At 39.8% G+C, this 16,109-nt stretch overlaps 1 pseudogene; it reads right to left on the reverse strand.

Annotated features, from left to right (window-relative positions):
• Window positions 1-419: 419 nt before the first annotated feature.
• Window positions 420-537, reverse strand: LOC124723290 (annotated as a pseudogene).
• Between the last annotated feature and the right edge of the window lie 15,572 nt (window positions 538-16,109).

Raw genomic sequence — 16,109 nt, forward strand, 5'->3', positions numbered from 1 at the left:
AAGGTACAATTATATGGAATAGGTTCCCAGATATGTGAGTGACTCAAAGACTTCTTAAGTAATGGATCCTAGCACATTGTCCACAATGGTTAGCATTCATCAGAGACAAGGGTGTCATCAGGATGGCCCAGGGAAGCGTGATAGGACTGCTATTGTGGCAGCCATACCACAAATATTCATGAATGGACCAGAGCCCGTCACAACCAGCAGAAGACAAGCACTCTGTCTTCAGGCCACAAGTGGCCCATCAGGACCATCCGACCGCCATGTCATCCTCAGGTGAGGATGCGGATAGGAGGGGCGTGTGGTCAGCACACAACACTCCTGGTCGTTATGACGGTTTTCTTTGACCGGAGCCGCTACTATTCGGTCGAGTAGCTCCTCAGTTGGCATCACGAGGCTGAGTGCACCCCGAAAAATGGCAACAGCGCATGGCGGCCTGGATGGTCACCCATCCACGTGCTGGCCATGCCCGACAGCCCTTAACTTCGGTGATCTGACGGGAACTGGTGTATCCACTGCGGCAAGGCCGTTGCCAGCACAAGACAGCAGTGGCCTCATACTCTGCTGCCCCCATGCCCATACTGCTTCATTCAACACAAATGGACTGCATGTCCCTAGCACTGGGCAACATGTAATAGGTGCCATAAGAAAGAACATATTGCTGTATGTAATTTCTTTTCAAACCTGAGTGAAGATGAAACAAACATGGATGTGAATAGTGTGTCAGCAGTGATGGTGTTTCAAAGCAAGTTATATGTTGAAGTGCATGTGTTTAACCAGTCATTGGCAGTGGAGGAGGACACAGGTGCAGCAGCAACATTCATGAATTCTCAGACATATGTGGATTTGTTTTTTCCCCCTCTGACTTCAGTGTCACGGAGGCTGATGAGGTATAATGAACAACATATTCTCATTCTTGGATAGTTTTCTGCACCTTTAACTTACATGGCTGTGGTTTGTTCATTAACATTCCTAGTAGTGAACAAAGCATATTCTGAAAATCTATTTCATCTGGAGACTTTTAAACTATTTGTATTCTCCATCAATGACAACCTGCATTTGGTTTCTGATTAAGTTCTGTATCAATAGTTATATGCTCTCTGTGTCGAATTATCCTCTCTATTTTCTCCAGGCTGAGCTGTGCAACAGAATTTCAGGCTTGTATTGTGATGAAAGAGCCTGCCTGGACCCATTTTTTCCAGGCTCACCCAGTACCAATAACTTTATGGGATCAAGTAAAAGCAGAATTAGATCTTCTTCAATCTCTTGAAGTTATTTGATCTATTTCTTCCAGTGAATGGTCACCCCCATTAGTGACAGTCAAAAAACCTACTGGTAAATTACGCATCTATGGTGATTTTAAAAAATCTGTTAATGCATCCCTTTACCACGCACTGATGAGCTGTTAGCAAAAGTATCATGGGGCCATTATTTTTCAAAGATTGACTTGGCAGAGGCATATTTACAGCTGCCAATTGATGAGGAATCTAAATGCCATCTAGTTATCAGTACTCCGTTTTGGCTTTATCAATACCAGAATTTGCCTTTTGGTGTTGCAAGTGCTCCAACTATTTTTCAGTGCTTTTTATAGCAACTTATTGCGTAGTTCCAGGCTACATCAACTATCTAGATGACATAGTTGTGTCTGGTGCCTCCACACAGGAGTATTTGTAGAGCCTTTGTACTCTCTTTTGTCATACAGTATGCAGGGGTAAAGCGCAGTTTGGACAAGACACACTTATATCAACCATCCATTATTTATTTGGCTTTTGAAGTGTTGTGTGCTGGTATTAAACCTTCGTGCTAGGAAATTGGTGCTATTGCTGCATAAAACTTATGTATCTCCAGAAATTACAGGTATTTTTGGGTGAAATTGCATACTACCACAAAGTCATACCAGATGCTGCTACTGTGGTACAATCTCTCCAGAAATTGTTACTTTAAAATGTTCCTTTTCACTGGTCAGCAGCTTGTGACCAGGCATTGACTGTTGTTGAAATCTAAGTTGCAGCCAGCCCCTTGTTTGATCACTTTTTTGGCCGGGTCAACACCTTATGTTAGCAACAGACACATCATAGTTTTGTCTTGGCACCGTCCTTGCTCATGAGTATGTGGATGGTTCTGAACGCCGTATTGCATATGCCTCTAAATACTTGAATTCAGTTCAATAGCATTGTTCTTAGGTAGAGAAAGAGGCTGTGGCGATTGTGTATGGTCTAAAACAGTTTCAAGTTTTTCTGTCTAAGTTTCATCTGAGCGTAGACCACAAACAACTGATTTTAACCCTTCAGCATCCTTCCCACCCAAAGCCACACATAACTTACAGTGGTGGGCTCTTTCCCTGTCATGATACAGTTATGAGATACACTTTCAACCTATGGTGCAACATGCAGATGTTTGGCGATTGGTCCAGACCCAGAGTTTTGATAAATAGGAATTACTTTGCTTTCATTTAGACATAGAAGCTCAAAATATTGTTGATGGTTTTCATATTACTAGCACTAAAATTGCAGCCACCACCCACAGTAGATAGAGATCCTGTTTTAAGTAAAGTTATTTCTTTTGTGTAACGAATCTGGCCAGACAAACCTCTGAGACACACTTCTGATCCTTTGAGAAATTACTTTGCATTATGAGGGGATTAAAAAAAAAAAAAAGCACGGAATAACATTGCCATGGGTCGAGCTTGTGTAATACACATTTCTGCTGCTAGGAGTGTATAGTGCAGCTCATTGCCAGTTCAGTACTGCCTGTATTGTTGACCTGGTTTGTTCTGTTCATCAGCAGTGATTGGTTTTGCTAGCACTGTTTTCTTCCTGTTTCGTTTTTTATGATGGCATGTTTAAGTCAACAACATGCAGTTGTGAAAATTTGTTTTCTACTTGGTAAAAAATGCTGCTGAAACTGTTTTGATGTTGTAAACAGCTTACCAATATGATGCTATGGAAAAATTCAAGTTTATGAGTAGTTTGCTTCATTTAAATATGACGACACATTGATTGATGTCAAACCTCATTCTGGGCCTCCATAAACTGCCTGAATTGACGAAAATATTGAAAAAATTTGAGAGCTTGTGCTCACAGGCCGTCAACAGAAAATTGATCAACTGTCAGAGGTTAGTGGGGTACCTTGGGGCTCGGTTCAGTGAATTTTAATGGATCTGTGGCAGACAGGAGAGTAGGCCTTCCACCACAACAATGCACCTTCACACACAGCCATCTCTGTTAGACAGTTTATGGCCAAAAATGGCGTGGTTCTCCTGCCCCATGCACCTTACTCACCTGATATGGCTCCGTGTGATGTTTTCTTATTTTCACACATGAAAACAGCCATGAAAGGACACCGATTAGACAACATTAAATAAGTAAAAAAAATGAGGGAGGAGATGTCAGCCATTCCTAAAGATGATTACAAAAATGTTTTGAATGGTGGAAGCACTGGTGGGACAAATGTATTAGTTGTAATGGACAATATTTTGAAGGGGATAATGTTGTTTTGTAAGAAATTTGAAAATATACAGATTTAAAAAAAAATAATTCTGGTGTTTTTTTGGGTGGCCCTCATACAAAATGGTCTTTCTGTTTGGGATGGAGTGCTGCTGTTAGCTACAGGAGAAACCACTCCTCAGGCTGTAGTCCCATCCACCCTTCAGTGTGAGGTTATGTGTTTATTACCTGTGGACCACTGGGGTGTGTCACATACAAAACTGTTAGAATGCAGACGTGTCTTTGGCCATGCTTTGATGGGGAAGTAGCATGAGTTGTTGCAGTCTGCCCACAGTATGCCATCTATCAGGCTACTCCACATGCTTCTTTGTCACTGTGGCCAGATCCACAGTAGCCTTGGGGACAGATTCATGTAGATTTTGCAGGACCTTTTTTAAAAATCTACTGCTTTGTTGTAATTGATGTTTATTCCAAGTTTCCATATGTGGTGCATTGTCTGTCTGCTTCTGCAGTGGCAACAATTTCCCCTTCACTTCATCAAAATTTTTTGCGATGGAAGGTGTTCTATACATGTTAGTTACTGACAATGGCCCCTAGTTCAGATATCAGGAATTTGGAGATTTTTGTAAAAAATGTGGTGTTCACCTTGTCAAGGCTCATCTTTCCCACTTTTAAATGAATGGGGAAGAGGAACAACTAGTATGAACATTTAAGACTCAGATGGAAAGATACGTATTGGATGTTCACCGGAAGTAGCTCCTGACTAGTTCATCAGTTCTTATAGGTTCATCCCTGCTGGCAATAAGAGTCCAGCAGAGTTGTTGCATGATTATCAGCCCTGGACTCTGCTACATCTGCTTTGCCTGACACCAGGCCATCCACTGGCACCGGCACTACAATGATTCCAGCCTGGCACAGCTCTCTGGGTTTGGGGGTTTAGCTGCCAACCAAAATGGGTGCTGTGCATTGTCCACATGGCTGTGAGGAGGGCATTGTGACATACCGACCAGCTATGACCTCATGTGTTGGTGGCACACCGAATGTGCCTCCACTGCCCCACACCCTTCATCTGCCCAGCTGTCTTCTACATCCCCTTGCCTTCTCTGCCACTGCTGCCGACATTTTCATGACTGTCTCCTCAGCTGTGGGTGCCCCCTTCAGCTATTGGGGGTCATATTGGGACCCAGTTTCCACACTGTCACAGCTGATGCCTCCGCCTCTGCCACCTCCATCATAGCTGGCACCACCTGTTCCACTCCCTTCACCACAACATCCTTCCTTGGGGTTGTACTCAGACATGGAAATGGATACCACACCAGCGTCACTTGTCCTATCAAATGGCCTCTCACAGGGGGCAGGTGCTGCACCAGTCTGTGCTCACACCACTTCTGACCATATGTGCTGGTGGCAGCTCATCGCATGACTCAATAACCTACATCAACCACAGAAGAAATGGCCATGAGCACAGTGCCCACTTCTTTGCAAAGTAAGAGCATTGCTGTAACTTCCAATTTTTTGTGTGCTCTCCTTCATAGTTCACACACAAGTTTGTGTTTGGTTTGGCCACCAGAGGACACCCAGATTGCTAATACGACAGCAGTTGCAAGTGCAGTGTGCTGGCTGCAACCTCTGTTGGAACTAATGAATATTTAGGCTGCACAGGGCTCTGCTGGCTACTTGTGTACTGCTAATTGTATTGTACTGATCTTCCATATGTGTGTACTGTTTGAGCAATAAATTACAGTGTTCTTGGGTTAGAACAGAAACCTTCAAGAAATTTTACAGTTGCTTGGTATGCAATAAAGTGACATTGAACATAAAGAAAACTAATGTCATGAATTTCAGTTTGAAGAGGGAAAATGACACTTAAATTAACCCCTATAGACCACATAACAATTGCAAAATTTCTATGAGTGAATAATGATTCTTAGTCAAAATGGTGTGAACACACAAAGGTACTAGCAAACAGAATGTCATCAACATGCTATGATTCCTGTCTCCAGTGTGCAACAGCCAGTGTCTTTTAGTTACATACTGTTCATATGTATGCTGAATTCTTTTCCGGAGAACAAATGCACAAAATTTGATCACAGTTTTCAAACTACAGAGAAGGACTGCAAGAATAATAATAAAAAGTAGTAGTCTAACTATTATAAAGATCTATTCTAAACACTGGGGATTTTAACAACCTAATGTGAATAAATTTACTAATCAATTACAAATATAAAAAATAACACTGATAATTACTGTGCAAACCGTTCTGTCCATGACGATCAAGGAACAAGATCTAGACTGGATTTACATTTTCCAAGAAAGAATGTACATAAAATTCAAATAGTCGTAAAAGTGTTCAATAAATTATCCAAGGGGATTAAAGACATTACTAAAACAAAGCAATATCTTCTATAAAGAGAAGGATTACTATATAAGACAGAATCGGGTGCTTGATAAAAAATATACACAAATACAAAATAATAATAATACACCGCCCATAATTTCACATAACACTTGCACACTATGATATTTCCTCTCTCTCTCTCTTTTTTTTCTTTTTTCTTTAACAAAAAATTGGTTCAAATTGCTCTGAGCACTATGGGACTCAACTGCTGTGGTCATAAGTCCCCTAGAACTTAGAACTACTTAAACTTAACTAACCTAAGGACATCACACACATCCATGCCCGAGGCAGGATTCGAACCTGCGACCGTAGCGGTCGTGCGGGTCCAGACTGTAGCGCCTTTAACCGCTCGGCCACTTCGGCCGGCTTTTTCTTTAACCTCACTCCCAAAGGAATGCAATATATGATGCTAAGACGTTATCCTCTTTCTCAGCTGAACATCCCAATTATTACAGAGGGATGCTGACTCATTTTTTCATGCTAGCAAATGGGAAGTTGCAGTACACAAAATGGAAACAAACGTAGTTGCTATGATCTTGACACCAAGTAATGGTTAGTGTAGTGTTCCACTATGAAATCTGTGTGTAGTGGTGCAGGAATTCAGGATGAGAAATGAATAAACAATTTAAAACTAGCTTTTTACATTACTGAATAATATCTTTACAAAACAGTATTGTACACTAGGGATAAACCAAATAATGCAGCACTGTTTTAAATAGATCAACATTGTATTCACCAAGGTGGAGGCTCCAGTCTTCATCTGGCCAGTCAGATTTAGATTTCCCATCATTTTCCTAAACTAATTCAGGCAAATGGAAGGATGGTTCCTAATATCAGATCATTGTTGACTGCCTTTCCTCTCCTTGTGAAAATAGGCCTATGTAAAGCTGTATATATGGTGTATGAATTATGTTATTTTTGTTGTTCTTAAATTTTAATATCAAGACATATCCAACACTCTTATAAAAGCAATTTACGGTTGAAGAAACTAATACTACTCTGAGTACAAAAAAATGAGATTACCTTGTATGACAGCTTTGTATCTGATCTCTACAAGGTAGGAAAATTTCAGATGGAGCTGTACTATTTGGTCTCTCAGTCAAAATAATGTAATGATGTTCCACATGCAACCTGTGGAAGAAACTCCATTTCCTATAACAATATCTTAACTTTCTGAGCAAATATCTAGATGAACATATTGATGTGTGGAATGTACCAGTTGCATAAAAGTCTACTTTAATCTATTTTTTATTTTTTCCATATTCCACCCTATGAATGGTGTGTAATGATGTATTCTCTCTGTAATAACAGCAATGTTGCTCATAGTGACAGCATCAGGGCCAATACTTTTGCCATTAGACTAGTGATTTGTGTTATAGTCTGCCTTCTTTCAGTACTGGTACTTATTTTGATTTTCATGTGGAACAATAGGCTCCACGTAGATTTCCTGTATCATTTTGCTGGATGTTGCATTTCAAGATGACAGTATGTCAACATAAACATTGAAATATGAGGAATGTGCACGTAACCTTCAGTACTTACTTTGACTACCCAGTCATTCAGTTCAAACATAAATCAACTATTATGATCAGTTCCAAACATTGGAACAAACACTATCCCACTGTTACAAATAAAATAATGAAGCAGTACACTTCCAGATGCATAATGCAGGTTTTAGCCTGAGATTGTCCATGATTTGCATGAGGTGTTCCAGAGTGAGTAAAAATATTACTCGTGTAGGAGGACATGTACTCTGTTTATAAATAAACAAAAATTAGGAAAAGTATAGATTGCTACTCACCATATAGTTGAGATGTTGAGTTACAGCAGATAGGCACAACTAAATTACTGCCAAACATGTTAACCTGTGTGTGTGTGTGTGTGTGTGTGTGTGTGTGTGTGTGTGTGTGTGTGTGTCCAATGCAGAAGAAAGCACTTTTGGGTGAAATCTTATCTTTTTGACAGTGTTTTTGTTGTGCCTCAACACCTCTCTTTTTCATAATGCTGTCATTATTCCATCCTGAATTTTCTATTGTTACAAATAAACACAATGTTTTTCACAAATATCCAATTGCTTTGTCAGACACTTATATTTACAATTACAATTTCTGTTTTGTGCAGGCTTCAGACAGTGTCCAGTGATATCTGTAATGGAAATGAAATGGAAATGAGCGTGTGGCGTCATTGGCCGGGAGGCCCCTCGCGGGGCAGGTCCGGCCGCCATATCGCAGGTCTTATTACATTCGGCGCCACATTGGGCGACCTGCACGCCGGATGGGGATGAAATGATGATGAACACGACACAACACCCAGTCCCTGAGCGGAGAAAATCTCCGACCCAGCCGGGAATCGAACCCGGGCCCAGAGGACGGCAATCCGTCACGCTGACCACTCAGCTACTGGGGTGGACATATCTGTAATAATTTCATATTATTGCATTTGTTTAGTTAAAAGTAAACCTAACAAATGATCAGTACTTTCCTCCATCTGAGATTATACACTAAACTACAGGCCCAGATTACATAATCTGTCTCAGCAGTCTTTTTTCCTAATTAAGTGTCCCACTCCACCACCATTCTTTAATTATCCTAGAATAGTCTACCATGACACTAACATCCCATTCTCTGTGATAATTTGTTCTGGTCTCCTTAGTGAGCTAGTGCAATGTATTACCTTGTTGGTTTCCACTGAGTCACAACAGAACAAGCTATAAGGCAACAGTACTTACCTTTCAGAGATGAAATTCCAGTACTGCTGAAAGACACAATGGGAGTAGGGAAAAAATCTGTTCCTAGCTTTCTGAACTGCCAGCTGCATAGTTAGAAAAGAAAGAGGCATAGATTTTAGAAGTTTGGAAAGAAGAAGTAGGTCATTTCTGGCCCCAGAGTGAAATAGACTCATCTGATGTGAGGATGAGGGGAGACAAAAATGAAGGGTAACACATCAGAGAGAGTAGGAACTCAAGGATAATACGTTGGAAAGTACTGTGCCAGCCTTGGTGAGATGAAAAAAAAAAAAAAAAAAAAAAAAAACAGTGTGACAAGTAAAAGGACGAGAGAAGAGAAAAGTGAAAACAAAAAAGTAAAAACAAGATAAAGAAACAAAAGTATATTAATGACAAAGGAAGTTTGTTAACAAATCTTAAAGCCCAGCAGGGTGGCAGGATTCTAGAATGTATTGGAGATGTGTGCAGTTTTGTGCATAATTTGGTTATATAACTTAGTGTCCCGCAAGACATAAACAAGCACTATCCATTACATGTGCCAAATGAGAGTCCCACAAAGTGATGTTTCAGTTCAGGACCTCAAACCCTAAACACCAATGTATTAGATGCATAGTTCATACCTGCCTGTAGATGGGGACAAATGTAGTATCTGTGATCCATCCAAACTGAAAACTCTGCAAAGTTCATCAGTAACAGAGTACAAGCAATCCAAAGGTAAATCCAACATAAAATACAAGAACATGATGAGATTGCCAATACTGGGTTACTATGACTTGTTCCAAATGGTTTCATATAGTGGAGTAAAGTGGCTATGACATACATTGCAGAGACTTTGTGGGCCACTAGATATCAGAGGGTTCACCTAGTGCACAGTGCCTGCAGCAGACTCTAGCACTTCACATGACCTCTGTTGGTTCTGCATTCCAGTGATATGCCCAGTGCTGGTCATATTGATATCCCCATGTACTCCCTTTACGTCTACTAGTGCAGTATACCTCCCCTCCTAACTAAACATGGTTTTCCAAAATTCTTTCACCAAAGAAGACGAAGTAAATATTCCAGAATTCAAATCAAGAGCTACTGACAACATAGGTAACTTAGATGTAGATATCCTTGATGTTGAGAAGGAGCTTAAATCACTTAATAAAGGGAAGAGCCCTTGCCCAGATTTTATACCAGTTAGGTTCCTTTCAGAGTCAGCAGCCAACAGTAGCCGACCGAGACAGACACAGCAACAGGGAAGTAAACACTTTTTTGTCATTTACGAGTTCCTAACCAGGAGTGAATTTTATTGTATCATCTGTGTGCTTTAATAGTTTAGTTTCTTGAGATTCTGCATGTGAATTTAACATCTAATAGCCACAGTTCTCATGTTTTCATTTGTGTCAGAGAGTAAACCGATTTTGTAACATATTAAAAGTTCCTAATCAGGGGAAAATTATTTAGTTTCACTTGAATGCTTTGGTAGTTAGGTTTTTGAATATCTGCATATTACTAGACCCAGTTCGTGTGTTTTTGTCAGGGTCTACAGTAGAGTTGCGCAGCAAGTGCCGATAGTCCGTTTATCTGAATAGTTTTGTTTTCCACGGTCTTTAGTATGGACAGGGACTGTGATAGTTGTGTGCGGATGCAAGCCGAGTTGGTGACACTTCACTCTCAGCTTCAGGCTGTGATGGCTTTGGTTACACAGCTTGAGGCTGCAGTGGATGGGCGCCACAGTTGTGGGCCGGCCGTGGGGACCCAATGGACATCCAGCACATCAGGGTCCTCCAATCGGTCTTCACTGGTGGCAAACCCAGTTACTGCTCGCACTGAGGCTGACCCTTCACCTGTGGTCGAGTGGGAGGTCACCCCAGGGTGAAGCAGGCGGCGAAAGACTTCCCAGGTGGCCGTACGCAGGGCCTCCCAAGTTTCTCTGACAATTAGGTTCCAGGTGCAGTCTGTGGCTGACACTGTTGCTGAGCCAGATGCTGTCGCCTGTCCTGTTTCAGAGGAAACCATTTAGCCTGCAAGATATGGACAATCGCAGAGGGTGGGATTATTGGTAGTTGGGAGCTCCTTTGATAGGCACGTTATGGGGCCCCTTAGGGACTTGGCTGACAAGGAGGGTAAGAAAACCAATGTGCACTCCGTGTGCATACTGGGTGGAGTCATTCCAGATGGGAAAGGGTCCTCCTGGATGCCATGAAGAGCACAGGGTGTAGCCAACTGCAGGTGGTTGCTCACATTGGTACCAATAACGTGTGTCACTTCAGATCAGAAGAGATTCTCTCTGGTTTCAAGTGGCTAACAGAAGTGGTAAAGGCTGCCAGTCTTGCTTGCAAGATGAAAGCAGAGCTGACCATTTGCAGCATAGTCGACAGGACTGATTGCGGCCCTCTGGTACAGAGCTGAGTGGAGGGTCTGAATTAGAGGCTCAGATGGTTCTGCGACCATGTAGGCTGCAGATTCCTCGGCTTGCGCCAAAGAGTGGTAGGGTTTCGGGTTCTGTTGAATAGGTCAGGTGTCCACTATACGCAGGAAGTAGCTACACGGGTAGCAGGGGCTGTGTTGTGTGGACTGGGTGGTTTTTTAGGTTAGAGGGTCTCAGGCAAACACAAGAAGGGCTTCAGTCACAAAGGGTGCAGGCTGAACACAGGAAGAACGTAGATACAGGAACCATTGGTATAATAGTTTAAATTGTCATAGCTGTGTTGGGAAAGTACCAGAGCTCCAAGTGCTAATAGAAAGCACTGATGCTCAAATCATTATAGGCACTGAAAGCTGGCTAAAGCCAGATGTAAGCTCAGCTAAAATTTTTGTGAAGAACCTAACGGTGTTCTGAAAAGATAGGCTAAACACGATTGGCGGTGGCGTGTTTGTTACTGTCAGAAGTAGTTTAACTTGTCGCGAAATTGAAGTAGATACTTCCTGTGAGTTAGTATGGGCAGAGGCCATTGTTGGCAACTGGAATAAAGTAATAATTGGATCCTTTTACCGACCTCCCAGTTCAGATGATACAGCTGCTGAAAGGTTCAAAGAAAACTTGAGTTTGATTTCAAACATGTACCCGACTCATACGATAATAGTTGGTGGTGACTTTAATTTACCCTCGATATGTTGGCAAAAATACATGTTTAATTCCAGAGGTATGCATAAAATATAATCCAAAATTGTGCAAAATGCATTCTCTGAAAATTATTTCGAGCAGTTACTTCATGAGCCCACATGAATAGTAAACGGTTGTGAAAACACACTTGACCTCTTAGCAACAAATAATCCTTAGTTAATAACAAGCATCAAAACTGATGTAGGGATTAGTGAACACAGGGTTGTCGTAGCGAGATTGAATATTGTAATCCGCAAATCCTCGAAAAATAAGCGAAAAATGTACCTATTCAAAAAAGTAGATAAAAATTCACTTGACGCCTTCCTGAGAGACAATCTCCACTCATTCCAAATTAATAATATAAGTATAGACCAGATGTGGCTTAAATTCAAAGAAATAGTATCGGCAGCAATTGAGAGATTTATACCAAATAAACTAACAAACGACAGAGCTGATCCTCCTTGGTACACAAACCAGGTTACAACACTGTTGCAGAAACAACGAAACAAACATGCCAAATTTAAACAGGTGCAAAATCCACAAGATTGGCGATCCTTTACAGAAGCTCGAAATTTAGCATGGAGTTCAATGAGAGATGCCTATAACTGTTTCCATACTGAAACTTTGTCTCAAAACCTAGCAGAAAATACAAAGAGATTCTGGTCGTATGTGAAGTAGGCCTATGTTAGCGGCAAGAAACAATCAATGCCTTCTCTGTGCGATAACAATGGAGATACTATCAAAGACAGTGCTGCCAAAGCAGAATTACTAAACATAGCCTTCTGAAATGCCTTCACAAAAGAAGACGAAGTAAATATTACAGAATTTGAATCGAGAACAGCTGCCAACATGAGTAACGTAGAAGTAAATATCCTCGGAGTAGTGAAGCATCTCAACTCACTTAATAAAAGGAAGTCTTCTGGTCCAGACTGTATACCAATTAGGTTCCTTTCCGAGTATGCTGATGCATTACAAGGAGTTAGCAACATGTGTGAGTAAGCCAACTCCAAGTAACAGAAGACTTCACAAGGCAAGTTCACAAACTGATGTACAATTGCAGAACAATTTAGACCTACCATCATGTAACAATGAATCCATTTTATTCATGCATATGAACATCATGTCTTTCAGAAATAAAATTGATGACTTGAGTATTCTCTTAGGAAATAACATAACCACCATACTATGTGTTAATGAACATTGGCTAAGTGAAGGTCAGTTGGATTTGTATGTACCACCGGGCTTTGATATAGTTACAGGATTCTGTAGAAAAACACAACAGCGTGGTGGAGTTTCAATTTATATTAGTAATGATCTAGATTTGCAATATAGTGTCTTTAATGTTGCTGAATACTGTATAGAGAATGTGCTTGAAGCTGCTGCAATGCTAATTCCAACACTAAAACTCATAATTGTGTCAGTATACCATACTCCAGATAGTGACAGTGAATTATTTACACAGGTCTTAGAAAAAATGATCTTACACTTTGAAAAGTTAAGCAAATATAGAATATTAATATTTGGAGACATAAACATTGATATAAGGCTAAAGACATCAAAGCAGCTTTATCTACAGAATATGTTAAGATCACATGATCTATATTGCATTAATAACAATCCAACAAGGCAGTTATCCTGTCTTGATAATGTTATCACCAATGTTGAAAAAGATCTGTATGAGCTAGGGTTGTTCAGTACTTATTTTCTTTCAGACCATGAGGGGATATGGTTAAAATTAAAAATCAATAAACCTATATCTAACTGCCCCAAAGCAAAGCCTATCAGGCTACTTTATGATCAAAATATTGACACCTACAGGACACAGTTGCAGATGGTTAGACAGAATGACATCCTACTTGATAGTGGAAGTGTCGAGGGTGCATTTACAGTTTTTATCAATATACTCACAGACATTTTTAAGACCTGTTATCCAAAAGTACTGAAAAGAAATACTGCAACAACCAGAAAACATGACTCTACACCCAAGTGGTTCACACCCACTCTGCAGAGGCTTAGAGCATTGGTTATGATTTATTATGATAAATATAAAAATCATGATGCAGACAAAGCTAGTTATATTAAGTTAAAGAGTAAATACAGATTAGAAATCAGGTTATCAAAGTGTGAGGCAAATGACAATTACATTAATAATTCTGACAACAAAAGTAAAGCTGCATGGAATGTTGGAAAGACTGAACTGGGGAGAAGTAAGAACTGTAAAAGTGATGACTGTAATGTGAATATCACACCAGATGAATTCAACGCCTATTTTGTTAATGCTTGTGACATAAGTTCCTCTGCTGCAGCTGAGTCAAATAACAAACATCAACAGGACCTAAAGGAAGCTGTATCTTTCCTACAACATTTGGAACACAGTTCGCCTACATGTGAATGGAAAGACATCCAGTTAAGCGATATCATGAGATCAATTGCAAAATTAAGAAGTTCAAGAGCAGAAGACATTTATGGTCTTTCTAATTTTGTAATTAAAAAAATAGGAGATATAATAGCATTTCCACTCTATGTACTTGTAAACTGGATGTTTACTAGTGGTTGTTTCCCCAACATGTTTAAAACTGACAGTGGTCACACCACTACACAAAAAAGGAGACAAGTCACGTCCAAGTAATTATCGACCAATTTCTCTTATACCCATTCTATCAAAAGTAATAGAGCATTGCATGCAACTCCAAATCCATAAGCATCTATCTGCCAGCAACCTCCTTAGTGATTCTCAATATGGATTCAGAACTATGTTATCAACTGTGAAGACAGTGGAAAATATTATTTCTTTCACTTTGTCTGCATTCGAATCCAAACTTTCTGTAAATGCCACACTTGTAGATCTAAGTAAAGCTTTCGATTCTGTCAACCACAGAATTCTATTAAATAAGCTCTGCTCGTATGATTTTGAAGGCAAAGTACTATCTCTGATTATGTCTTATCTGAGTGAGAGAAAACAAATAGTGCATTTTAACAGAAACACATCAAACACAGTGTGTGTTACACGAGGTGTGCCACAAGGGTCTGTGCTTGGACCCTCGATTTTCATAATTTATATAAATGATTTGTCCAATATGATGCCTTGTAAGTCCATACTATATGCAGACGACACCACCTTTCTTACAGTAGATAGGACCTTGGACATACTCAAGCACAAAAGTGCAGAACAACTCAGAATATCCAGTGTATGGTTCAGAGCAAATGAATTACAAATTAACCACTCTAAAACTGTAAACATTCTATTCAGCCTATGTAAAAATGACAACTGTAGTTCCTCAGTCAAGCTTCTTGGCATTCCTCTGGACCCAAAATTAACCTTCGAAACTCACACCAATTATGTATGCAAAAAGTTATCCCGAGTCACCTATCTGCTAACTGAGCTCAGGACGTGTGTGACAGATGAGCTACTGCTAAATGCCTATTATGCCTTTTTTCATAGTCACCTCACATATGCAGTGCTGTTATGGGGCAATGCCTCTGGGGAAAAAAGAATTTTTCTTTGGCAGAAAAAGGCCATTAGGTGTATTGCTGGAGTGAGAAACCATGTATCATGTAGAGACTATTTCAAAGAGTTAAAAATACTGACACTTACATCACTATTTATTCTCAGTTGCTTAGTGCACATAAAGGAAAACCAAGAAAGCTATAAACTGCGTGAGTCTGTACATGGCCATGACACATGCCAAAGGCAGATGATGGACATCCCAGTTACTAGGCTTTAAAAAAATCCAAAACAGTTACACGTACACAGGGATACAATTATTTAACATGCTACCACCTACAGCACACAGTGTATCACTGAATGTTTTCAAAAATATTACAAGAAGGTGGCTTGGACAAAAATCATTCTATACAACAGAAGAATTTAAAGTATGTAATAAAAATGATATAACCTATTAAAACTGCTGTATGACATGACCACCATATTTCATGAGCACTTTTGAAAATGTTATTGTATCATGTGGTTGCATTTTATTTACATAATGTATTTTTACTCAATAGTTAACTGCTGTATGACATGACCACCCTATTACATAAGTTCTTCTGAAAATGTTATTGTACTATGCTGTTGTGCTTTATTTACATAATGCATTTTCCCCAATGGTTAACATGTATTAAGCCTGTCTCATTTATATTTGTTAAAATGTTTTTCTTAACATATGTATTGTGGTACATATACAGTATCTCCTTTTGTCATTCTGCACGACACATTTATGTTTAATGACTACTAAACATGTGCAGTATAAAACATATTTACTCATTCAGAATGTTAAAAATCTATGACTTATTTTGTAATTATGTAATGTATGTAAAATGATGACATCAATTGCATGAAAAATACTTAAAGAGGGATTAATAAATCAAATCAAATCAATCAATCATTAGCTCCATATTTAGCAATAATATACAACCGTTTGCTCGACGAAAGATCTGTGCCCAAAGACT

The sequence above is a fragment of the Schistocerca piceifrons genome, chromosome X (assembly GCF_021461385.2).
Source record: "Schistocerca piceifrons isolate TAMUIC-IGC-003096 chromosome X, iqSchPice1.1, whole genome shotgun sequence".
NCBI lineage: Eukaryota > Metazoa > Arthropoda > Insecta > Orthoptera > Acrididae > Schistocerca > Schistocerca piceifrons.